This window comes from Anomaloglossus baeobatrachus, chromosome 2 (assembly GCF_048569485.1).
Source record: "Anomaloglossus baeobatrachus isolate aAnoBae1 chromosome 2, aAnoBae1.hap1, whole genome shotgun sequence".
In the NCBI taxonomy this organism is placed as follows: Eukaryota; Metazoa; Chordata; class Amphibia; order Anura; family Aromobatidae; genus Anomaloglossus; species Anomaloglossus baeobatrachus.
This window is the reverse complement of record NC_134354.1, coordinates 89,259,172-89,285,987: the sequence shown is the minus strand read 5'-3', so window position 1 is coordinate 89,285,987 and position 26,816 is coordinate 89,259,172. Positions and strand designations below refer to the sequence as shown.

Here is a 26,816-nt window from a genome sequence, read left to right as displayed (position 1 = left end):
CCCCTCCCCTCTGCCTATACACCCTCCCGTGGACCACGGGCTCCTCAGTTTTATGCTTTGTGTGGAAGGAGGCACACATCCACTCATGCATTGTCATACTTAGTTATGTCGGTTGGAAGAAAAGAGGGCCCCCACGGGGCCCCCGGCATGTTCCCTTCTCACCCCACTATGTCGGCGGTGTTGTTAAGGTTGAGGTACCCATTGCGGGTACGGAGGCTGGAGCTACATGCCGTCTCCTTCACCATCCCTTATGCGGCTCTGGGAGAAGTGGGATCCAGAGCGGTCATCCATTTGCTGGGACCGTGCTCCATCCGCAGCCCCTGGTGGAACCTGCCGGACCGGAGCCTCTTCAACCTCAGGGACCGGGCCCTGCAACTTTAAGGGTACTCTGTGTCCCCATAGGGGACTGTGCAGGGAGCGCACCTTCTTCCCGGAAGCCGCGGTAGTTGTGAAATTGAGGAGGCCGGTGGACTTCCGCGCCGACCGTGCCTGCTTGTCGGGCGCGGCCTCAAATTTAGTCCCCGGCTTCACTGCGGCCTAGTCGCGAAAATCCCGCCCCCGGGCCTGCCTGTCAGGGGTAAGGGCGGGATTACCGACATGATGTCGGATGTGAGGGCTGGAGCATCCTGCATGTCTTCCTCCCCCCTCACTGACCACTGTGGGGACCCCAGATTCCCGCTCTTTGCTGGCGCCGCCCTCGGCCCCACTCCTCCCCTGAAAGCTCCGGCGGCCATTTTCTGGCATTCTGCCGGTGGATGCTTCTCAGTGAAGCAGCTCTGCAGCTCCGGGGGATCCACGACAGGGAATCTGGAGGACACACTCCGCTCGTTAGCGATCGGTGCTGGTTCCCCTAGGGTGCCGGAATAGATATATATATATATATACTAGAAGGTGGCCCGATTCTACGCATCGGGTATTCTAGAATTTACGTATTGTGTAGTTCATGTATGATTTTTGTTATATATATATATATATATGTTGTTGTGTGTAGTTACCAAGTGTTTGTGTAGGGCGCTGTACATGTTCTGAGTGTCGCGGGGGGTGAGAGCGGTGTTGTATGTGTGTTGCGTGTGTTGCGTTGTTTGTGGAGCGCTGTGTGTCTGTAGCGTTGTGTGTGTGTGTGTGTGTTGTGCGGTTTGTGTGTGTGTGGTGTGTTTTGGGGGGAGGTATGTTTTGAGCAATGTGTGTGTTGTGCAGTATGTGCGTATATTTGTGTGTGCAGCGTTGTCTGTGTGTGTGGGTGTCTGTGGCGTTGTTTGTGATTCCTAGTGTGTGTGTGTTGTGCAGTGCGCGTGTGTGTGTGTGTTGGGGGGAGGTGTGCACCTCCCATCGTGCTCCATCCCCCATGCTGCGCACCCCCCATCGTGCTGCATCCCCCATGCTGCGCACTCCCAAACGTGCTCCATCCGCCATGCTGCGCACTCCCAAACGTGGTCCATCCGCCATACTGCGCACTCCCCATCGTGCTGCATCCCCCATGCTGCGCACTCCCAAACGTGCTCCATCCGCCATGCTGCGCACTCCCCATCGTGCTCTATCCGCCATGCTGCACACTCCCAAACGTGCTCCATCCGCCATGCTGCGCACTCCCAAACGTGCTCCATCCGCCATGCTGCGCACCCCCTATCATGCTCCATCCGCCATGCTGCGCACTCCCAAACGTGCTCCATCCGCCATGCTGCGCACTCCCAAACGTGGTCCATCCGCCATGCTGCGCACTCCCAAACGTGGTCCATCCGCCATGCTGCGCACTCCCAAACGTGGTCCATCCGCCATGCTGCGCACTCCCCATCGTGCTCCATCCGCCATACTGCGCACTCCCCATCGTGCACCATCCGCCATACTGCGCACTCCCCATCGTGCACCATCCGGCATGCTGCGCACTCCCAAACGTGCTCCATCCGCCATGCTGCGCACTCCCAAACGTGCTCCATCCGCCATGCTGCGCACTCCCAAACGTGCTCCATCCGTCATGCTGCGCACTCCCAAACGTGCTCCATCCGCCATGCTGCGCACTCCCAAACGTGCTCCATCCGCCATGCTGCGCACCCCCCATCATGCTCCATCCGCTTGGGAGTGCGCAGCATGCCGGATGGTGCACGATGGGGAGTGCGCAGTATGGCGGATGGAGCACGTTTGGGAGTGCGCAGTATGGCGGATGGAGCACGTTTGGGAGTGCACAGCATGGCGGATGGACCACGTTTGGGAGTGCGCAGCATGGCGGATGGACCACGTTTGGGAGTGCGCAGCATGGGGGATGCAGCACGATGGGGAGTGCGCAGTATGGCGGATGGAGCACGTTTGCTCAGCCTCTCTCCTTCCAGCCTCCCTCAGCATCAGCCTCCCCCTCCCAGCCTTCCCCAAGATCAGCCTCTCTGCTCCCAGCCTCCTCCAGCACGCCGTGCTCCTCTGCCGACACTCACCCACACCCGATCGCATCCACTCACCCACACAACCGATCGCATCCACTCACCCACACAACCGATCGCATCCACTCACCCACACAACCGATCGCATCCACTCACACACACAACCGATCGCATCCACTCACACACACAACCGATCGCATCCACTCACACACACAACCGATCGCATCCACTCACACACACCCGATCGCATCCACTCACACACACCCGATCGCATCCACTCACACACACAGACACTGACGATATTGCACATACGCGCTGATACTCACAACATCCGGGGATATCACATGCTTCTGGCCATGTGATGCTCCGTCAGGTCCTGGAAGCTCACAGCACAATATCGCCGCCGAGAAGCAAGCGATATCCCAGGATGTTGTGAGTATTTGGATGCGATGTGATGTGTGTGTGTGAGTGAGTGTGATCTGATTTGTGTGTGTGTGTGTGCTGTTATGTTATGTATGTTCCGCAGCTGCAGGACCTTGATGTGTGGATGCGATGTGATGTGTGTGAGGTGTGTATGAGAGTGAGTGTGAGCCGGTGTACACTGGTAACTATGATACACATCGGGTAACTAAGGGACCTTAGTTACCCGATGTGTATAATGGTTACCAGCTTTCACGGCCTCCGTTAAGATCCCAGCATCGCAAGGTTATGTCTGGCGCTGCCGGGATCCTGACGGAGCCGGTGTAGAAGCAAGCGATATCCCAGCATGTTGTGATGTGTGGATGTGATGTGTGGATGTGATGTGTGGATGTGATGTGTGGATGTGATGTGTGGATGTGATGTGTGGATGTGATGTGTGGATGTGATGTGTGGATGTGATGTGTGGATGTGATGTGTGGATGTGATGTGTGGATGTGATGTGTGGATGTGATGTGTGGATGTGATGTGTGGATGTGATGTGTGGATGTGATGTGATGTGTGGATGTGATGTGATGTGTGGATGTGATGTGATGTGTGGATGTGATGTGATGTGTGGATGTGATGTGATGTGTGGATGTGATGTGATGTGTGGATGTGATGTGATGTGTGGATGTGATGTGATGTGTGGATGTGATGTGATGTGTGGATGTGATGTGATGTGTGGATGTGATGTGATGTGTGGATGTGATGTGATGTGTGGATGTGATGTGATGTGTGGATGTGATGTGATGTGTGGATGTGATGTGATGTGTGGATGTGATGTGATGTGTGGATGTGATGTGATGTGTGGATGTGATGTGATGTGTGGATGTGATGTGATGTGTGGATGTGATGTGATGTGTGGATGTGATGTGATGTGTGGATGTGATGTGATGTGTGGATGTGATGTGATGTGTGGATGTGATGTGATGTGTGGATGTGATGTGATGTGTGGATGTGATGTGATGTGTGGATGTGATGTGATGTGTGGATGTGATGTGATGTGTGGATGTGATGTGATGTGTGGATGTGATGTGATGTGTGGATGTGATGTGATGTGTGGATGTGATGTGATGTGTGGATGTGATGTGATGTGTGGATGTGATGTGATGTGTGGATGTGATGTGATGTGTGGATGTGATGTGATGTGTGGATGTGATGTGATGTGTGGATGTGATGTGATGTGTGGATGTGATGTGATGTGTGGATGTGATGTGATGTGTGGATGTGATGTGTGGTGTGGATGTGATGTGATGTGTGGATGTGATGTGATGTGTGGATGTGATGTGTGGATGTGATGTGTGGATGTGATGTGTGGATGTGATGTGTGGATGTGATGTGTGGATGTGATGTGTGGATGTGATGTGTGGATGTGATGTGTGGATGTGATGTGTGGATGTGATGTGTGGATGTGATGTGTGGATGTGATGTGTGGATGTGATGTGTGGATGTGATGTGTGGATGTGATGTGTGGATGTGATGTGTGGATGTGATGTGTGGATGTGATGTGTGGATGTGATGTGTGGATGTGATGTGTGGATGTGATGTGTGGATGTGATGTGTGGATGTGATGTGTGGATGTGATGTGTGGATGTGATGTGTGGATGTGATGTGTGGATGTGATGTGTGGATGTGATGTGTGGATGTGATGTGTGGATGTGATGTGTGGATGTGATGTGTGGATGTGATGTGTGGATGTGATGTGTGGATGTGATGTGTGTGTGTGTACTCACCTGGGAATCGGAGCCCCGTGTCAGTTGGGCCACAGCGAGCGTGCATTGCGTGAGGGGGGCGGGGCCTGCAGAGAGCCGGGGCGAGAGGCCAATCCGTGTGGGGGGGGCGGGGCCATGGCGAGCCCAGCGGCCAATCAGCTTTGTGTCCCCGTAAGGACACAATTTCGGAGCATGACAGACAGACAGACAGACAGAATAAGGCAATTATATATATAGATATAGGCTGTATACCCTTTTCCCATATACCCTCAGTGGTCACTCTCCTAGGAGACAACAGCATGTCGTCCACAAGGAGCAAAGCTACTAAGGCACAGGTTTTTTTCGCGGCCTGTACCTCTTGTGGGGCTATGTTACCTGCGGGTTCCACCTACCCTCACTGTGAGCAATGCTCGACTCCTGCCTCGCTTGCTCAGCCGGAGCCTCGGGCACTGGTGGGACCCTCGGCTCATGTAGACCCCCCTGCTCCCCCTGAGCAGGCTGCAGGGACAGAGTCACCGGTGTTGGCCTCTTTTGCTGAGAAACTCTCTCAGTCACTTTCCCAATCCATTGCACTGTCTATGGACAAATGGTCTTCTAAACTCCTTGAGGCATTGCAGTCCAGACCGGACCTTCCACAGGCCCCGGCCCCTGTTAGCTTGTCTCCTCCAGGCCCCTCTCGGTCCGCGCCGCAGCGCGCTCCCAGGTTGGCCCCTAGGTCTCAGGCGTAGGACTCCTGCCCGGACCGCAGTCCCAGACCGGCTAAGCGGTCTCGCTGGGACTCTTCCCCGACTTCCTCACGCAGCTCGGGATCCCAGCTTGAGGACTCTCAGGAAGACGAGGCGGACGTGGGAGCTCAGGGCTCTGACCCTGACTTCGCCCTTAACCTTGATACACCTGAGGGGGACGCCTTAGTAAATGATCTTATCTCGTTCATCAACCAGGTGTTGGATCTCTCACCTCCGCCTCCTCCTGTAGAGGAGTCGGCGTCTCAGCAGGAGAAACACCAGTTTCGGTTCCCCAAACGTACGCGCAATACGTTTTTTGATCACTCTAACTTCAGGGATGCTGTCCAGAAGCCCAGAGAGGTCCCGGACAAGCGCTTTGCTAAACGTCACACTGATACGCATTACCCCTTTCCATCTGAAGTCGTTAAGGGTTGGGCTCACTCTCCCAAGGTGGATCCTCCAGTCTCCAGATTGGCTGCTAGGTCCGTTGTGTCTGTTGCAGATGGCTCATCCCTGAAGGATGCCACTGACAGACAGATAGAGCTCTTGGTGAAGTCCATCTATGAGGCCACGGGCGCGTCTTTCGCCCCAGCCTTTGCAGCCGTGTGGGCTTTCCAAGCAATCTCGGCTTGTCTGACTGAGATTAATGCTGTCACACGGAATTCTGCTCCGCGTGTTTCGTCTTTGACCTCTCAGGCATCAGCCTTTTCGTCCTACGCCATGAACGCCGTCCTGGACTCTGCTAGCCGTACGGCTGTAGCATCTGCTAACTCCGTGGCAGTCCGCAGGGCCATGTGGCTGCGCGAATGGAAAGCAGACTCGGCTTCCAAGAGGTTCTTAACTGGTTTGCCTTTTTCTGGCGACCGTTTGTTTGGCGAACGATTGGATGAGATTATTAAGGAATCCAAGGGAAAGGACTCCTCCTTACCCCAGTCCAAACCTAAGAGACCTCAGCAGAGAAAGATCCAATCGAGGTTTCGGTCCTTTCGTCCCTCCGCCAAGCCCCAATCCTCTTCGTCCAACAGGCCGGAGAAAGGCCAGAGGAACTCCTATGCGTGGCGGTCCAAGTCACGCCCCCAAAAGGCCGCAGGAGGCACTGCCTCCAAGACGGCCTCCTCATGACTCTCGGCCTCCCCTAGCCGCATCCTCGGTCGGTGGCAGGCTCTCCCGCTTTGGCGACGCCTGGTGGCCACATGTTCAAGACCGATGGGTGAGAGGCATTCTGTCTCATGGTTACAGGATAGAGTTCAGCTCTCGTCCTGCGGTTCGTTTCTTCAGAACCTCTCCGCCCCCCGCTCAGGCCGACGCACTTTTTCAGGCAGTGGACGCTCTAAAGATAGGAGTTGTGATCCCCGTTCCCCTTCAGGAACGTGGTCGCGGATTTTACTCCAACTTGTTCGTGATGCCAAAAAAGGACGGGTCATTCCGTCCCGTTCTGGACCTCAAGCTACTCAACAGACATGTGAGAACCAGACGGTTTCGGATGGAATCTCTCCGCTCGGTCATCGCCTCGATGTCACAAGGAGACTTCCTAGCATCGATCGATATCAAGGATGCTTATCTCCATGTACCGATCGCACCCGAACATCAACGTTTCCTGCGTTTCGCCATCGGGGACGAACACCTTCAGTTCGTGGCATTGCCTTTCGGCCTGGCGACAGCCCCACGGGTTTTCACCAAAGTCATGGCATCCGTCGTGGCGGTCCTGCACTCTCAGGGCCACTCGGTGATCCCCTACTTGGACGATCTCCTAGTCAGGGCCCCTTCTCGGGTGGCGTGTCAACAAAGCCTTACCGTCGCTCTGGCGACTCTCCAGCAGTTCGGGTGGATCATCAACTTCCCGAAATCCAAGTTGACACCGACCCAATCACTGACTTACCTCGGGATGGAGTTTCATACCCAGCAAGCGTTAGTCAAGCTACCGAGCGACAAACAGCTTTCTCTGCAGGCAGGGGTGCAATCACTTCTTCGGAGTCAGTCACACCCCTTAAGGCGCCTCATGCACTTCCTGGGGAAGATGGTGGCTGCTATAGAGGCAGTGCCGTTCGCACAATTCCATCTACGGCCACTCCAATGGGACATTCTCCGCAAATGGGACAAGAGTGCGGCTTCCCTCGACAAGAACGTCTCTCTTTCCCTTGCAACCAAAACATCTCTTCAGTGGTGGCTCCTACCCACATCTCTGTCGCGGGGAAAATCCTTCCTACCCCCAACCTGGGCTGTGGTCACCACGGACGCGAGCCTGTCAGGTTGGGGAGCAGTTTTTCTCCACCACAGGGCTCAAGGAACCTGGACTCCGATAGAATCGTCCCTTCAGATCAATATCCTGGAGATAAGGGCAGTATATCTAGCCCTATTGGCTTTCCATCGGTGGCTGGAGGTCAGGCAGATCCGTATCCAGTCGGACAACGCCACTGCCGTCGCCTACATCAACCACCAAGGCGGCACTCGCAGTCGTCAAGCCTTCTAGGAAGTCCGACGGATTCTGCAGTGGGTGGAAGCCACAGGCTCCACCATCTCCGCAGTTCACATCCCGGGCGTAGAAAACTGGGAAGCAGATTTTCTCAGTCGTCAGGGCATGGACGCGGGGGAATGGTCTCTGCACCCAGACGTGTTTCGAGAGATCTGTCGCCGCTGGGGAACGCAGGACGTCGATCTCATGGCGTCACGGCACAACAACAAGGTCCCGGCCTTCATGGCACGGTCTCAGGATCACAGAGCTCTGGCGGCGGACGCGTTAGTCCAGGATTGGTCGCAGTTTCGACTGCCTTATGTGTTTCCCCCTCTGGCGATGCTGCCCAGAGTACTACGCAAGATCAGGTCCGACTGCCGTCGCGCCATTCTCGTCGCTCCAGACTGGCCGAGGCGGTCGTGGTATCCGGATCTGTGGCATTTCACGGTGGGTCAACCGTGGGCACTTCCAGACCGCCCAGACTTGCTGTCACAAGGCCCGTTTTTCCATCTGAATTCTGTGGCCCTCAACCTGACTGTGTGGCCATTGAGTCCTGGCTCCTAGCGTCTTCAGGGTTATCTCAGGATGTCATTGCCACCATGAGACAAGCCAGGAAGCCAACGTCCGCCAAGATCTATTACAGGTCTTGGCAAATCTTCCTATCATGGTGCGCTGATAACGGTTTTCCTCCATGGCCGTTTGCCTTACCCACTTTTCTTTCATTCCTTCAATCTGGAATGGACAAGGGTTTGTCCCTCGGCTCTCTCAAGGGCCAAGTATCAGCGCTCTCCGTGTTTTTTTCAAAAGCGTCTAGCCAGGCTTCCGCAGTTCCGCACGTTCCTGCAGGGGGTTTGCCACATGGTCCCACCTTACAAACGTCCGCTGGAACCCTGGGATCTTAACAGGGTTCTGTCGGCTCTTCAAAAACCACCTTTCGAGCCGCTGAGGGATGTCTCTCTCTCACGTCTTTCGCAGAAGGTGGCCTTCCTAGTGGCAGTCACATCACTTCGGAGAGTGTCTGAGCTAGCTGCGCTGTCATGCAAAGCCCCCTTCCTGGTTTTTCACCAGGATAAGGTGGTTCTGCGTCCTGTCCCGGAATTTCTCCCTAAGGTGGTATCCCCTTTTCATCTCAATCAGGATATCTCCTTGCCTTCCTTTTGCCCTAATCCAATTCACCAGTGTGAAAAGGATTTGCACTCTTTGGATCTAGTGAGAGCACTCCGGTTCTACGTGTCTCGCACGGCGCCCCTGCGCCGTTCAGATGCGCTCTTTGTCCTTGTCGCTGGCCAGCGTAAGGGCTCTCAGGCCTCCAAGTCAACCTTGGCTCGGTGGATCAAGGAACCGATTCTCGAGGCCTACCGTTCTTCCGGGCTTCCGCTCCCTTCAGGGCTGAAAGCCCATTCTACCAGAGCCGTGGGTGCGTCCTGGGCATTGCGGCACCGGGCTACGGCTCAGCAGGTGTGTCAGGCAGCTACGTGGTCTAGTCTGCACACTTTCACGAAACACTATCAAGTGCATACCTATGCTTCGGCAGACGCCAGTCTAGGTAGGCGAGTCCTTCAGGCGGCGGTTGCCCACCTGTAAGAGGGGGCCGTTTTCGGCTCTTTTTATCGAGGTATTCTTTTACCCACCCAGGGACTGCTCTTGGACGTCCCAATTGTCTGGGTCTCCCAATGGAGCGACAAAGAAAAAGGGAATTTTGTTTACTTACTGTAAATTCCTTTTCTTCTAGCTCCTATTGGGAGACCCAGCACCCGCCCCTGTGCCCTTCGGGCTAGTTGTTCTTTTGTGTACACATGTTGGTAATGTTGAATTGTTCTTTTGGTTCATGGTCTTCAGTTCTCCGAACATCCTTCGGATTGAATTTACCCTAGACCAATTTATAAGTTTTCTCCTTCCTGCTTTTGCACCAAAACTGAGGAGCCCGTGGTCCACGGGAGGGTGTATAGGCAGAGGGGAGGGGTTACACTTTTTAAAGTGTAATACTTTGTGTGGCCTCCGGAGGCAGAAGCTATACACCCAATTGTCTGGGTCTCCCAATAGGAGCTAGAAGAAAAGGAATTTACGGTAAGTAAACAAAATTCCCTTTTTTGGGAGCCTTAAAGGGAACCTGTCAGCAGACATTTTGCCCTAATGCTAAAAGTTTCCCCTTCTGCAGCTCCTGGGCTGCATTCTAGCGAGGTTCCTATAGTTATTCTGCCCCCTTTTAGATCAAAATAAATAGTTTATAAAGTGGTACCTTTCAGTTTGAAAATCATGTTAATTCTACCACGGGGGTGGGCTGTCTGTTGTCCGTTACTGTCCCTCCTGCCGCTTTAGGCCGTCCCCCAACGCTCATTTACAGACCTCAGGACGCCGCCCAGTGTGTCCGAGGTCTCGCGCATGCGCCGTGCCACTGTAGCGGGACTGTGCACAGTGGGACCGCTGGTGACGTTGCGCAGGCACGAGATTATGGGCGGCGCTGTGATTTTCATGTGATGTGATGCCCTGGCCAGATGACCAGATGATCGGTGGTGTCCTGCTCCGCTCCTCCCATCTATTTCCTGCTCCAGGGCTAGATGGGAAAGAGGTGACGTTGGGTCATCTGGCCAGGGCATGCGCAGAACGGTGGAGGCAGAGGGGAAAGCGCGGGCACGAGATTATGGGCGGGAGCGTGCTGATGAAAATCACAGCACCGCCCATAATCTTGTGCCTGCGCAACGTCACCAGCGGTCCCACTGTTCACAGTCCCGCTACAGTGGCACGGCGCATGCGTGAGACCTCGGACACACTGGGCGGCGTCCTGAGGTATGTAAATGAGCGTTGGGGGACGGCCTAAAGCGGCAGGAGGGACAGTAACGGACAACAGACAGCCCGCCCCCGTGGTAGAATTAACAAGATTTTCAAACTGAAAGGTACCACTTTATAAACTATTTATTTTGATCTAAAAGGGGGCACAATAACTATAGGAACCTTGCTAGAATGCAGCCCAGGAGTTGCAGAAGGGGAAACTTTTAGGTTTAGGTCAACATTTCTGCTGACAGGTTCCCTTTAAGGCCCTGTGCGTACTAGAAAATATGCTCTGAAAGATTACCGCACCTGCGGCCAAAAAACCCCCAGCAGACCGCTCCCGAAAACCGCATTCGGTTTGTTGCGGTATTGCCATCATTTCTCAGTGGGTTGTTCCCTGCGTTTTTTTTACCATTATCTATGGCAAAAACCGCAAGTAACTGCAGAAAGGAAGTGACATGCTACTTCTTTTTGCTGCAGAAATTCCATGCCAGCTCTGATCTGGAGAAAAGCTGTTTTAGGCTATGTGCGCACTGGGAAATGGAATTTTCTTGAGAAAATTCCGCATGCTCTCAAAGATTACCGCACTCGCGGTAAAAAAACCGTGGCAAACCGCACCAGAAAAACCGCATGCGGTTTTCTGCGGTTTCACCGCGGTATTGTTCGCGGTATTGCCGCGGTTTTGCCGCGTGCGGGTTGGGATGTGCTTTATTGCATTCAATGCAATAAAGCACATTGAAGAAAAAAAAAAAAAAGTCATTTAATTCTGAGATAGTAGATAGATAGACAGAAGAATAGATAGAGGGATAGATAGATAGATAATAGATAGAGGGATAGATAGACAGAGGGATAGATAGACAGAGGGATAGATAGACAGAGGGATAGATAGACAGAGGGATAGATAGACAGAGGGATAGATAGACAGAGGGATAGATAGCCAGAGAGATAGAGGGGACAGATAGAGGGGACAGATAGAGGGGACAGATAGAGGGGACAGATAGAGGGGACAGATAGAGGGATAGAGGACAGATCGCTGCATTTCCCACGGTCGGCAGTGAGTTCACATTACTGGCCGTGGGAAATGACCGGTAATTACCTCTGCTGTCTGCTGCATTCATTCAGCGCTGTGTCTGTGACAGTCGCGGCTGGATGTAAGCAGCGCAGGACCTGTGGATTATGCTGGAGCTGTGGATTACGCCGGAGCTTTGGTGCGGGAGGGGTTAATAAAAGGGTGAACGAGGCTTGTTTGTTTTATTTAAAATAAAGGATTTTTCTGTGTGTGTTTTATTCACTTTACTTACGGGTTGATCATGTCAGCTGTCACCTAGACGCTGCCATGATCAAGCCTGGAGTTAATGGCGGTGATCCACCACCATTAACCCCTTGTATTACCTTGCTGCCACTGCTACACGGCAGCAAGAAGAGCCGAGGACATGCCGGTGCTGCCGCATAATGCATGCGACAGTGCCGGGGCAGCTGCGGCTGATATTCTCGGCTGCGGGAGGGGGAGTGAGGCGGGGGACATTAACCGTGCCCCTCTCCCTCCCCAGCCTGAGAATACCGGCCGCCGCTGTGTGCTTACCTAGGCTGGACGGTAAATATGCAGCGGAGCCCACGTTCTTTGTTTTCTATATTTCCGTTTTTGTTCTATGTGTCTGTGTCTGTGATCTATGTCTGTGTGTGTGTGTGTGTGTGTGTGTGATCTGTGTGTGTTTCTCTGCTCCGCTTCCTCTTCCTGTAATGATATCACTTCCCTGCAAAACCGCAGACAGGCGATGTACATTACCGGAGGTAAACCGCGAAATACCGCAGGGACTAACGCAGGAAAACGCAGTGAACCGCACAGAATTTGCTTCCTGCGTTATTCCCTGCGGGATTTCACGATTAACATTGGAGTCAATGGAGTGAAATCCCGCAGCGACGTGCGGAAAAGAAGTGACATGCAATTGTTTTTGCTGCGGGAATCCCGCAGCAAAACATGCAGCTGTCAAATTCCGCCCAGTGCGCACAGGATTTTTTTTGCCCATAGGTTTTGCTGGTGATTCACTGCAGAGATGTTATGAACATTTTCTGCAGCGAAACATGCAGCAAAACCGCAGAAAGTCCGCGGCAAAATCCGGTAAGTGCGCACAGGGCCTTACTCTCACACACTTCCCTCTTCCGGCAGCAAGAGAAAGTGACTCGTGATAGCTATAGGAGTCATCACATTACCCTGTGCTACCATGGCAACCACTGGAAGTCACGTGATCACGTCACATGACTTCTTATGGGGGTGGGTAAGATATCCTTATGGCGGTGCACTGTTACATCTCGCTGTCAGAATTTGTTGAAATCAGCAGAAATGTCCGCGGATCGCAGCAGATTGCCCACGGCAGGCGGCGGGGATTAACCTCACACGATCTGTGACGTACCCAATTGTAGAATTTATTATTATTCCAAGATCTATTGATTAAAATGAACTTTGTGGGGAAAATCCCTTTAAGGCTGAAATTGAAAACAATATCTGGCCTCATTTATAAAAAAAAAAGTCTCACGATAACACTGGCCTTGTTGCCCAGAGCAAATTATCACAGCTCAGCTTTTATTTTTACAGATCAGTTAAATCCTTTCCCACCGCAACTTGATTTTGATTCTCCATTACCTCCTTCCAAAAGCCTTATCCGTTTACTTTTTGGGTATAATATTGATATTGTAGTTTTTTGGGGGGTTTTTTGCAGCATTTATCATGCAGATTAAGTAACAAGATATTTCTTTGTCGCTCCATTGGGAGACCCAGACAATTGGGTGTATAGCTACTGCCTCCGGAGGCCACACAAAGTATTACACTTAAAAGTGTAAGGCCCCTCCCCTTCTGGCTATACACCCTCCCGTGGGATCACGGGCTCCTCAGTTTTCATGCTTTGTGCGAAGGAGGCACACATACACGCATAGCTCCACTGTTTAGTCAGCAGCAGCTGCTGACTATGTCGGATGGAAGAAAAGAGGGCCCATACTAGGGCCCCCAGCATGCTCCCTTCTCACCCCACTTTTTGTCGGCGGTGTTTGTTAAGGTTGAGGTACCCATTGCGGGTACGGAGGCTGGAGCCCACATGCTGCATCCTTCCCCATCCCCCTTAGGGCTCTGGGTGAAGTGGGATTTTACCGGTCTCCAGGCACAGAGACCGTGCTCCATCCACAGCCGCTGAGAACCTGCTGGAATGGAGCTGAGTATCGTCAGGGACAGGCCCTGCTACGTCAAGGTACTCTGTGTCCCCGTACATATCGCGCGCACACCGCAGCGTTGCTGGGTGTGTTAGTGCGCCGGGGACAACAGCGCTGCGCGCTGGTGCCATTCCTCTGCAGCTTTGCTGAGAGGGGATACGTGTGTGAAACTGCCGCACGGCCGCTGCTGTCAGTTTTTTCGCTGCGGCGCGGCTGGGATTTGTGGTGCGCCGGGGACTTCCGCGCTGGCCGTGCATATATCACGGCCGCGCTTATTACTCGAGTCCCCGGCTTCTGCGGCCTAGTTTCATTTCGTTCCCGCCCCCAAGCCTGCCAGTCAGGGGAAGGGCGGGACGCTGTACAGAACGTCAGCGCAGAGGGCTGGAGTCTGCTTTGCATACTCCAGCCCTCACACTGGGCACAGTGGGACGCCAGTTTCCCGCACTTTGTTTGAGGCACGCCCACGGTCCACCCCTCTTCACAGGACGCCGGCAGCCATTCCTGATCTGCAGTCTGAGCTGGAGAGAGGAGTCTGGGAGACCCAGACACGGGATTCTGGTGCCCACACACCCGCTTTTCAGCGGGCGGTAAGCTGCCCTCAAGGGCTGACCCCCACTGGTGCTGAAGTGTATATTGTATTTTATGCTGGCAGCTTTACATTGCACTGTACAGTCGCTGGGGCTTCTCTGCTATATACCCTCCTAGATTTCTCTGAGGACACAACAGCATGTCGACCGCAAAAAGCAAGGGTGCCAAAGCACAGGCTTTCTATGCTGCTTGTACCGCATGTGGGGCTGTTCTACCGGCAGGTTCCACTGACCCCCACTGTGTGCAATGCTCGGCCCCTGTGGCACTTGCTCGGCCGGGGCCTCTGCTGGAGGTGACCCAGGCAGAACCTCCTGTGAATCCTGTCCAGGTGACAGGGACGGAGTTTGCAGTCTTTGCTGACAGATTGTCTGTGACTATGACTAAAATTCTTGAAACATTGCAGTCTAGACCAGTAACTCAGGCCATGGACTCTGTTAACTCATTGCTCCCTGGTCCCCCTCAGTTGGAACAGTTCCGGGATCCGGGGGTGTCTCTGGCATCCCAGGGTGATGGCTCTGACACGGACGACAGTCCCAGACAGCCTAAACGAGCTCGCTATGAGCGGCCCTCGACTTCATCACACTGGTCAGGGTCCCAGCAGGACTCTCTGTATGATGAGGCGGAGATAGCTGATCAGGATTCTGATCCTGAGACCGCTCTCAATTTGGATACTCCTGATGGTGACGCCATAGTGAATGATCTTATAGCGTCCATCAATAAAATGCTGGACATTTCTCCACCTGCTCTTCCTGTGGAGGAGACAGCTTCACAGCAGGAGAAATTCCATTTCAGGTATCCCAAGCGTAAATTAAGTGTATTTCTGGACCACTCTGACTTTAGAGAGGCAATCCAGAAACACCACGCTTATCCGGATAAGCGTTTTTCCAAACGGCTTAAGGATACACGTTATCCTTTTCCCCCGGACGTGGTCAAGGGCTGGACCCAGTGTCCCAAGGTGGATCCTCCAATCTCCAGGCTTGCAGCTAGATCCTTAGTTGCAGTGGAAGATGGGGCGGCACTTAAAGATGCCACTGACAGGCACATGGAGCTCTGGTTGAAATCCATCTATGAAGCTATCGGCGCGTCGTTTGCTCCAGCATTCGCAGCCGTATGGGCACTCCAAGCTATTTCAGCTGGTCTTACACAGATTGACACGGTCACACGTACATCTGCTCCGCAGGTGGCACCCTTAACCTCTCAAATGTCTGCATTTGCGTCTTACGCGATTAATGCTATCCTAGACTCTACGGGCCGTACGGCAGTGGCGTCAGCCAACTCCGTGGTTTTACGTAGAGCCTTGTGGTTAAGAGAATGGAAGGCAGATTCTGCTTCCAAAAAGTGTTTAACCAGTTTACCATTTTCTCGTGACCGACTGTTTGGGGAGCGCTTAGATGAAATCATTAAACACTCCAAGGGTAAAGATTCATCTTTACCTCAGCCCAGACAAAATAAACCCCAACAGAGGAGAGGACAGTCGGGGTTTCGGTCCTTTCGAGGCTCAGGCAGGTCCCAATTCTCCTCGTCCAAAAGGACTCAAAAGGATCAGAGGAGCTCAGATTCTTGGCGGACTCAGTCACGCCCAAAAAAGACAGCCGGAAGACCCGCCACCAAGGCGGCTTCCTCATGACTTTCGGCCTCCTCTCTCCGCATCCTCGGTCGGTGGCAGGCTCTCCCGCTTTGGCGACATTTGGCTGCCACAGGTCACAGACCGTTGGGTGAGAGACATTCTGTCTCACGGGTACAGGATAGAGTTCAGCTCTCGTCCTCCAACTCGCTTCTTCAGAACTTCTCCACCTCCCGACCGAGCCGATGCTCTGCGGCTAGCGGTGTCCACTCTAAAAGCGGAAGGAGTGGTGAACCCCGTTCCTCTTCAGGAACAAGGTCACGGTTTTTACTCCAACTTGTTTGTGGTGCCAAAAAAGGACGGGTCATTCCGTCCCGTTCTGGATCTAAAACTGCTCAACAAGCACGTAAAAACCAGGCGGTTCCGAATGGAATCCCTTCGCTCCGTCATCGCCTCAATGTCCCAAGGAGATTTCCTAGCATCTATAGACATCAAGGATGCTTATCTCCACGTGCCGATTGCCCCAGAGCACTAGCGTTTTCTACGCTTTGTTATAGGAGACGAACACCTTCAGTTCGTAGCTCTGCCTTTCGGGCTGGCGACAGCCCCACGTGTCTTCACCAAGGTCATGGCAGCAGTAGTAGCAGTCCTGCACTCTCAAGGTCATTCTGTGATCCCGTATTTGGACGATCTACTGGTCAAGGCACCCTCTCAAGAGGCATGCCAGCACAGCCTGAACGTTGCGCTGGAGACTCTCCAGAGTTTCGGGTGGATCATCAACTTTTCAAAGTCAAATCTGACTCCGACCCAATCGCTAACATACCTTGGCATGGAGTTCCATACTCTCTCAGCGATAGTGAAGCTTCCGCTGGACAAACAGCGTTCACTACAGACAGGGGTGCGATCTCTCCTTCAAGGCCAGTCTCACCCCTTGAGACGCCTCATGCACTTCCTAGGGAAGATGGTAGCAGCAATGGAAGCAGTCCCTTTCGCGCAGTTTCATCTCCGTCCACTACAATGGGACATTCTCCGCCAATGGGACGGGAAGTCGACGTCCCTCGACAGAGACGTCTCCCTTTCTCAGGCGGCCAAGGAATCTCTTCGGTGGTGGCTTCTTCCCACCGTTTTGTCGAAAGGAAAGTCCTTTCTACCCCCATCTTGGGAGGTAGTCACGACAGACGCGAGTCTATCAGGGTGGGGAGCAGTTTTTCTCCACCACAGGGCTCAAGGGACGTGGACTCAGGAAGAGTCCACCCTTCAGATCAATGTTCTAGAAATCAGAGCAGTGTATCTTGCCCTACAAGCCTTCCAGCAGTGGCTGGCAGGCAAGCAGATCCGAATTCAGTCGGACAACTCCACAGCGGTGGCGTACATCAACCACCAAGGCGGAACGCGCAGTCGGCAAGCCTTCCAGGAAGTCCGACGGATTCTGACGTGGGTGGAAGACACGGCTTCCACCATATCCGCAGTTCACATCCCAGGCGTGGAAAACTGGGAAGCAGACTTCCTCAGTCGCCAGGGTATGGACGCAGGGGAATGGTCCCTTCACCCGGACGTGTTTCAGGAGATCTGTCGCCGCTGGGGGATGCCGGACGTCGACCTGATGGCGTCACGGCACAACAACAAGGTCCCGGCTTTCATGGCACGGTCTCACGATCACCGAGCGCTGGCGGCAGACGCCTTAGTTCAAGATTGGTCGCAATTCCGGCTACCGTATGTGTTCCTGCCTCTGGCATTGTTACCCAGAGTGCTGCGCAAGATCAGGGCCGACTGCCGTCGCGCCATCCTCGTCGCTCCAGACTGGCCGAGGAGATCGTGGTACCCAGATCTGTGGCACCTCACGGTAGGCCAACCATGGGCACTACCAGAACGACCAGACTTGCTATCTCAAGGGCCGTTTTTCCACCTGAATTCGGCGGCCCTGAACCTGACTGTGTGGCCATTGAGTCCTGGATCCTAGCGTCTTCAGGATTATCTCGAGAGGTTATTACCACCATGAGACAGGCTAGAAAACTATCCTCCGCCAAGATCTACCACAGGACGTGGAAGATATTCTTATCTTGGTGCGCTGCTCAGGGAGTTTCTCACTGGCCTTTTGCATTGCCTACTTTTCTTTCCTTCCTGCAATCCGGGTTGGAAAAAGGTTTGTCGCTCAGTTCCCTTAAAGGACAAGTCTCAGCGCTATCTGTATTTTTTCAGAAACGCCTAGCACGACTTACTCAGGTACGCACGTTCCTGCAAGGAGTTTGTCATATCGTCCCTCCTTACAAGCGGCCGTTAGAGCCCTGGGATCTGAACAAGGTTCTAATTGCCCTCCAGAAGCCGCCTTTCGAGCCTATGAAGGATGTTTCCCTTTCTCGTCTTTCACAGAAAGTAGCCTTTCTAGTAGCGGTCACGTCTCTTCGGAGAGTGTCCGAGCTAGCGGCGCTCTCATGCAAATCTCCCTTTCTGGTGTTTCACCAGGACAAGGTGGTTCTACGCCCGATTCCTGAGTTTCTCCCTAAGGTGGTATCCCCCTTTCATCTCAATCAGGATGTCACATTGCCTTCCTTGTGTCCTCATCCAGTTCATCAATTTGAGAAAGGTTTGCATTCGTTGGATCTGGTCAGAGCACTCAGAATCTACATTTCCCGCACGGCGTCCTTACGCCGCTCGGATGCACTCTTTGTCCTTGTCGCTGGTCAGCGTAAAGGGTCGCAAGCTTCCAAATCCACCCTGGCTCGGTGGATCAAGGAACCAATTCTTGAAGCCTACCGTTCTGCGGGGCTTCCGGTTCCTTCAGGGCTGAAGGCCCATTCTACCAGAGCCGTGGGTGCGTCCTGGGCATTACGGCACCAGGCTACGGCTCAGCAGGTGTGCCAGGCGGCTACCTGGTCGAGTCTGCACACCTTTACCAAGCATTATCAGGTGCATACCTACGCTTCGGCGGACGCCAGCCTAGGTAGACAAGTCCTTCAGGCGGCGGTTGCCCACCTGTAGGACAGGGCTGTTTGACAGCCCTATCACGAGGTATTCTTTTACCCACCCAGGGACTGTTTTTGGACGTCCCAATTGTCTGGGTCTCCCAATGGAGCGACAAAGAAGGGAATTTTGTTTACTTACCGTAAATTCCTTTTCTTCTAGCTCCAATTGGGAGACCCAGCACCCGCCCTGTTTTCTTAGGGATTTTTGGTTTTTTCGGGTACACATGTTGTTCATGTTGAATAGTTTCAGTTCTCCGATGTTTCTTCGGATTGAATTTGTCTTTAAAACTGTTATTGGCTTTCCTCCTTCTTGCTTTTGCACTAAAACTGAGGAGCCCGTGATCCCACGGGAGGGTGTATAGCCAGAAGGGGAGGGGCCTTACACTTTTAAGTGTAATACTTTGTGTGGCCTCCGGAGGCAGTAGCTATACACCCAATTGTCTGGGTCTCCCAATTGGAGCTAGAAGAAAAGGAATTTACGGTAAGTAAACAAAATTCCCTTCTTTAAAGGGAACCTGTCAGGTGCAATATACACCCATAACCACGAGCAGCTCTGGGTGCATATTGCTAATCCCTGCCTAACCGCCCCTGTATACACTAATGAGGTCAGAGACTAGTCACAAGAGCATTAGTTCCCTTGGCTAGTCGGCCCCTTAGCATGTTAGTATGCTCCTGTGGGTGTGCTAACATGCTGATGAGTGCGCAGTGTCAGGATGGTCGCACTCACATCTGCTGCTACTACTTCCGAGTTCTGGATTTCGGCTCAGTGCACATGATCCTAGACTTTTGGTCATGCGCATTGAGCCGAAACTAAGGACTCTGACACGATGCCAGATGAGAGGTAAGCGCAACCATCCTCTGACACTGCGCATTCATCAGCATATTAGCACGCCCACAGGATTACATGCTAAGAGGCCTAGAAGCCAGGGGAAATCACGCCCTTGCGACTAGTCCCTGGCCTCATCAGCATATGATAAAAGATCTTTAGAAATACTTTTTCTAAAGATATCTTTATGGTTGTTACTAGATACAGGGACTCTTAGGCAGGTATTAGAAATATGCACCAAGAACTGCTCGTGGGTCTGGGTCTAGATTGCATCTGACAGGTTCACTTTAATATATTGGATTGTTAAGGATGTGACAATACCAATTTAAGCTCATGCAGATTACTTTTTTTCCTCGGACAGTGTGCGTGCAAGGAAGATTGCTGCATGCTCAAGTGTAATTCAATTTTAATTGCGCTCAGCTATGCTAGTCAATGAGTACATGGAAAACATCAGAGTGCAGTGCGATTTCTATGGGCTGACAGGATTTTCTTTTTCGCTCCTAATTGGGAGACCCAGACAATTGGGTGTATAGCTACTGCCTCCGGAGGCCGCACAAAGTACTACACTTAAAAGTGTAAGGCCCCTCCCCTTCTGGCTATACACCCCCCCGTGGGAGCACGGGTCCTCCAGTTTTTTGCTTTGTGCGAAGGAGGTCAGACACGCACGCATAGCTCCACTGTTTAGTCAGCAGCAGCTGCTGACTATGTCGGATGGAAGAAAAGAGGACCCATACAAGGGTCCCCAGCATGCTCCCTTCCCACCCCACTTTCTGTCGGTGGTGCTTGTTAAGGTTGAGGTACCCATTGCGGGTACGGAGGCTGGAGCCCACATGCTGATTCCTTCCCCATCCCCATTGGGGCTCTGGGCGAAGTGGGATTTTACCGGTCTCCAGGCACTGAGACCGTGCTCCATCCGCAGCCCCTGGAGAAGCCGCTGGATATGGAGCTGAGTATCGTCAGGGACATGGCCCTGCTCCGTCAAGGTACTCTGTGTCCCCGTGCATACGCGCGCACACCGCAGCATTGCTGGGTGTGTTAGTGCGCCGGGGACAACAGCGCTGCTGCGCTTGTGCCATTTCCTCACTTCAGCTTAGCTGAGTGGGTAGACTCAGGGAGAACGGTCGCGCCGGCCGCTGGGACTGCGACGCGGCTGGGACTTGTGGTGCGCCGGGGACTTCCGCGCTGGCCGTGCATATATCACGGCCGCGCTTATTACTACAGTCCCCGGCTTTTGCGGCCTAGTTCGTTCGTTCCCGCCTCCGCACCTGCCAGTCAGGAGGAGGGCGGGACGCTGTACAGAGCATCAGCGCTGAGGGCTGGAGTCGTTTTTACATACTCCAGCCCTCACACCAGGCACAGTAGGACGCAGTTTCCCGCTCTTTGTTTGTGGCACGCCCACGGTCCGCCCCTCTTCACAGAACGCCGGCAGCCATTCCTGCCTGCACGCTGAGCTGCAGAGGGGAGACCCAGACACGGGATTCTACGGCCTCATACCCGCTGTTCAGCGGGCGGTAAGCAGCCCTCAAGGGCTCACCCCCACTTGTGCCGTTTGTATACTGAGTATTTTGTGTTTGCAAATACTTTGTACTGTACGGTCGCTGGTGATTCTCGGCTATACCCCCTCCTAGATTACAAGGAGGCAACAGCATGTCGTCCGCAAAACGCAAGGGTGCCAAGGCACAGACATTATATGCTGCCTGTACCGCATGTGGGGCTGCTCTACCGGCAGGTTCCACTGACCCCCATTGTGTGCAGTGCTCGGCCCCTGTGCAACTTGCACAGCCGGGGCCTCTGCTGGACGTGACCCAGGGTGTACCACCTGTGAATGCTGTCCAGGTGACAGGAACGGAGTTTGCAGCTTTTGCTGACAGATTGTCTATGACCATGTCAAAGATTCTTGATACATTGCAGTCTAGACCAGTAACTCAGACCATGGACACTGTGGCATCATTGCTCCCTGGTCCCCCTCAGCTGGAACACTTCCAAGCTCCAGGGGTGTCACATGCACCCCAGGGTGACGATTCTGACTCGGACGACAGTCCCAGACAACCTAAGCGGGCTCGTTATGAGGGGCCCTCAACTTCGTCTCACTGGTCAGGATCCCAGCGGGACGAATCTATGGGTGATGAGGCGGATGTAACTGATCAAGATTCTGATCCTGGGTCCGCTCTCAATCTGGATACACCGGATGGTGACGCCATAGTGAATGATCTTATAGCGTCCATCAATAGGATGTTAGATATTTCTCCGCCAGCTCCTACTGAGGAGGAGGCAGCTTCACAGCAGGAGAAATTCCATTTCAGATATCCCAAGCGTAAATTAAGCACTTTTCTGGACCACGCTGACTTTAGAGATGCAATCCAGAAACACCACGCTTATCCTGAGAAGCGGTTTTCTAAACGGCTTAAAGATACACGCTATCCTTTTCCCCCTGACGTGGTCAAGGGTTGGACCCAGTGTCCCAAGGTGGACCCTCCAATCTCCAGGCTTGCAGCTAGATCCTTAGTTGCAGTAGAAGATGGAGCGGCACTTAAAGATGCCACTGACAGGCAGATGGAGCTCTGGCTGAAATCCATCTATGAAGCTATTGGAGCGTCGTTGGCGCCAGCTTTCGCAGCCGTATGGGCACTCCAAGCTATTTCAGCTGGGCTTATACAAGTCGACTCGGTCACACGTACATCTGCCCCGCAGGTGGCACCATTGACCTCTCAAATGTCTGCATTCGCGTCTTACGCGATTAATGCTGTCCTGGACTCTACGAGCCGTACGGCGGTGGCGTCAGCCAACTCCGTGGTTTTGCGCAGAGCCCTGTGGTTGAGAGAATGGAAGGCAGATTCTGCTTCCAAGAAGTGCTTAACCAGTTTGCCCTTTTCTCGTGACCGATTGTTTGGGGAGCGTTTGGATGAAATCATTAAACACTCCAAGGGTAAGGACTCATCCTTACCTCAACACAGACAAAACAAGCCCCAACAAAGGAGGGGTCAGTCTGGTTTTCGGTCCTTTCGAGGCTCAGGCAGGTCCCAATTCTCCTCGTCCAAGAGGACTCAAAAGGATCAGAGAGGCTCAGATTCTTGGCGGACGCAGTCACGCCCAAAAAAGACAGCAGGAAGAACCGTTACCAAGACGGCTTCCTCATGACTTTCAGCCTCATCTCTCCGCATCCTCGGTCGGTGGCAGGCTCTCCCGCTTTGGCGGCATTTGGCTGTCACAGGTCAAAGACCGTTGGGTGAGGGACATTCTGTCTCACGGGTACAGGATAGAGTTCAGCTCTCGTCCTCCAACTCGTTTCTTCAGAACTTCCCCACCGCCCGACCGAGCCGATGCTCTGCTGCAGGCGGTGGCCGCTCTAAAGGCGGAAGGAGTGGTGACTTCCGTTCCTCTTCAGGAACAAGGTCACGGTTTTTACTCCAATCTGTTTGTGGTGCCAAAGAAGGACGGGTCCTTTCGGCCCGTCCTGGATCTAAAGTTGCTCAACAAACACGTAAAAACCAGGAGGTTCCGGATGGAATCTCTCCGCTCCGTCATAGCCTCAATGTCTCAAGGAGATTTCTTAGCATCAATAGACATCAAAGATGCTTATCTTCACGTGCCGATTGCGCCAGAGCATCAGCGTTTTCTACGCTTCGTTATAGAAAGCGAACACCTGCAGTTCGTAGCGTTACCTTTCGGGCTGGCAACAGCCCCTCGGGTCTTCACCAAGGTCATGGCAGCAGTAGTAGCTGTCCTGCACTCGCAGGGTCACTCCGTGATCCCGTATTTGGACGATCTACTTATAAAGGCACCCTCTCAAGAGGCATGCCAACACAGTCTGAACGTGGCACTGAAGACTCTCCAGAGTTTCGGGTGGATTATCAACTTTTCAAAGTCAAATCTAACCCCGACCCAATCACTAACATATCTTGGCATGGAGTTTCATACTCTCTCAGCGATAGTGAAGCTTCCACTGGACAAGCAGTGCTCTCTGCAGACAGGGGTGCAATCTCTCCTGCAGAACCAGTCCCACTCCTTGAGGCGCCTCATGCATTTCCTAGGGAAGATGGTGGCAGCAATGGAAGCAGTCCCTTTCGCGCAGTTTCATCTGCGCCCTCTACAATGGGACATTCTCCGCCAATGGGACGGGAAGTCGACGTCCCTCGACAGGGATGTCTCCCTCTCTCAGGCAACCAAGGACTCTCTCCGATGGTGGCTTCTTCCCACCTCATTGTCAAAAGGAAAGTCGTTCCTACCCCCATCCTGGGCGGTGGTCACGACAGATGCGAGCCTATCAGGGTGGGGAGCAGTGTTTCTTCACCACAGGGCTCAGGGTACGTGGACTCAGAGAGAGTCCACCCTTCAGATCAATGTTCTGGAAATCAGAGCAGTCTATCTTGCTCTGCGAGCCTTCCAACAGTGGCTGGAGGGCAAGCAGATCCGGATTCAGTCGGACAATTCCACAGCGGTGGCGTACATCAACCACCAAGGGGGAACACGCAGTCGACAAGCCTTTCAAGAAGTCCGGCGGATTCTGACGTGGGTGGAAAACACAGCATCCACCATATCCGCAGTTCACATCCCAGGCGTGGAAAACTGGGAAGCAGACTTTCTCAGTCGCCAGGGCATGGACGCAGGGGAATGGTCCCTTCACCCGGACGTGTTTCAGGAGATCTGTCGCCGCTGGGGGATGCCGGACGTCGACCTGATGGCGTCACGGCACAACAACAAGGTCCCAGTTTTCATGGCACGGTCTCACGATCACCGAGCTCTGGCGGCAGACGCCTTAGTTCAGGATTGGTCGCAGTTCCGACTACCTTATGTGTTCCCACCTCTGGCATTGTTGCCCAGAGTGCTCCGCAAAATCAGGTCCGACTGCCGTTGCGCCATTCTCGTCGCTCCAGACTGGCCAAGGAGGTCGTGGTACCCGGATCTGTGGCATCTCACGGTAGGACAACCGTGGGCGCTACCAGGCCGTCCAGACTTGCTGTCTCAAGGGCCGTTTTTCCATCTGAATTCTGCGGCCCTGAACCTGACTGTGTGGCCATTGAGTCCTGGATCCTAGGGACCTCAGGTTTATCTCATGATGTTGTTGCCACCATGAGACAGGCTAGGAAACCATCCTCCGCCAAGATCTACCACAGAACGTGGAAGATATTCTTATCTTGGTGCTCTGCTCAGGGAGTTTCTCCCTGGCCATTTGCATTGCCTATTTTTCTTTCCTTCCTGCAGTCTGGGTTGGAAAAAGGTTTGTCGCTTAGCTCCCTTAAAGGACAAGTCTCTGCGCTATCCGTATTCTTTCAGAAGCGCCTGGCGCGACTTCCTAAGGTACGCACGTTCCTGCAAGGGGTTTGTCATATCGTTCCCCCTTACAAGCGGCCATTGGAACCCTGGGATCTGAACAAGGTTCTGATTGCTCTCCAGAAGCCACCTTTCGAGCCTATGAAGGAGATTTCCTTTTCTCGGCTTTCACAGAAAGTGGCTTTTCTGGTGGCGGTCACGTCTCTTCGGAGAGTGTCAGAGCTGGCGGCGTTATCTTGCAAATCTCCCTTCCTGGTGTTTCACCAAGACAAGGTAGTACTGCGTCCAATTCCAGAGTTTCTTCCCAAGGTGGTATCTTCCTTTCATCTCAATCAGGATATCACTTTACCATCTTTGTGTCCGCATCCAGTTCACCAATTTGAAAAGGGTTTGCATCTGTTGGACCTGGTGAGAGCACTCAGGATCTACATTTCCCGCACGGCGTCTCTGCGCCGTTCGGATGCACTCTTTATCCTGGTCGCTGGTCAGCATAAAGGGTCGCAAGCTTCCAAATCCACCCTTGCGCGGTGGATCAAGGAACCAATTCTTCACGCCTACCGTTCTGCTGGGCTTCCGACTCCTTCTGGACTGAAGGCCCATTCTACCAGAGCCGTGGGTGCGTCCTGGGCATTACGGCATCAGGCTACGGCTCAGCAGGTGTGCCAGGCGGCTACCTGGTCGAGTCTGCACACTTTCACCAAGCATTATCAGGTGCATACCTACGCTTCGGCGGATGCCAGCCTAGGTAGACAAGTCCTGCAGGCGGCGGTGGCCCACCTGTAAGAAAGAGCTGCCTGACAGCCCGATCGCGAGGTATTATTTTACCCACCCAGGGACTGCTTTTGGACGTCCCAATTGTCTGGGTCTCCCAATTAGGAGCGAAAAAGAAGAAGGGAATTTTGTTTACTTACCGTAAATTCCTTTTCTTCTAGCTCCAATTGGGAGACCCAGCACCCGCCCTGTTTTTCTGAGGGTATTTGTTTTTCGGGTGCACATGTTGTTCATGTTAATAACTTACGTTCTCCGATATTGTTTATCGGATTGAATTTGTTTTTGAAACAGTTATTGGCTTTCCTCCTTCTTGCTTTTGCACTAAAACTGAAGGACCCGTGCTCCCACGGGGGGGTGTATAGCCAGAAGGGGAGGGGCCTTACACTTTTAAGTGTAGTACTTTGTGCGGCCTCCGGAGGCAGTAGCTATACACCCAATTGTCTGGGTCTCCCAATTGGAGCTAGAAGAAAAGGAATTTACGGTAAGTAAACAAAATTCCCTTCATTTTCTTCATCTTCTTGTCATCCAAGAAAATCTGATCACACTCTACTGGCAGTGTGATCGGGCTGCGCGCTCGGTTGGGCTGCGCGCTCGGTTGGGTTGGGCTGCGCGCTCGGTTGGGCTGCGCGCTCGGATGGGCTGCGCGCTCGGTTGGGCTGCGCGCGCCTCCTAATTTTTTCAGATGAGAAAATATACAGCTGTCTGCACCTGCCCTAATAGATTTGTTTTTTATACTTTTTGTCTTAATCCATTGATAGATTCCTTTTTATTTTTCTTTTTCGCTCTATTGGGAGACCCAGACAATTGGGTGTATAGGCTATGCCTCCGGAGGCCGCACAAAGTACTACACTTAAAAGTGTTAGGCCCCTCCCCTTCTGCCTATACACCCCCCGTGCTCCCACGGGCTGCTCAGTTTTTTTTTGCTTTGTGCGAAGGAGGTCAGACACGCACAGCACAGCTCCACAGATTAGTCAGCAGCAGCTGCTGACTATGTCGGATGGAAGAAAAGTGGGCCCATATAGGGCCCCCAGCATGCTCCCTTCTCACCCCACTCTTGTCGGCGGTGTTGTTAAGGTTGAGGTATCCATTGCGGGTACGGAGGCTGGAGCCCACATGCTGCTTTCCTTCCCCATCCCCCTCTGGGCT

General features: G+C 53.2%; 1 protein-coding gene across 1 annotated transcript in view; it reads left to right on the top strand.

The window, feature by feature from the left end:
- Nucleotides 1-26,816, top strand: part of TOMM70 (translocase of outer mitochondrial membrane 70) — a 105,863-nt gene that overhangs the window by 15,327 nt on the left and 63,720 nt on the right. The gene's annotated exons all lie outside the window — the stretch shown is intronic.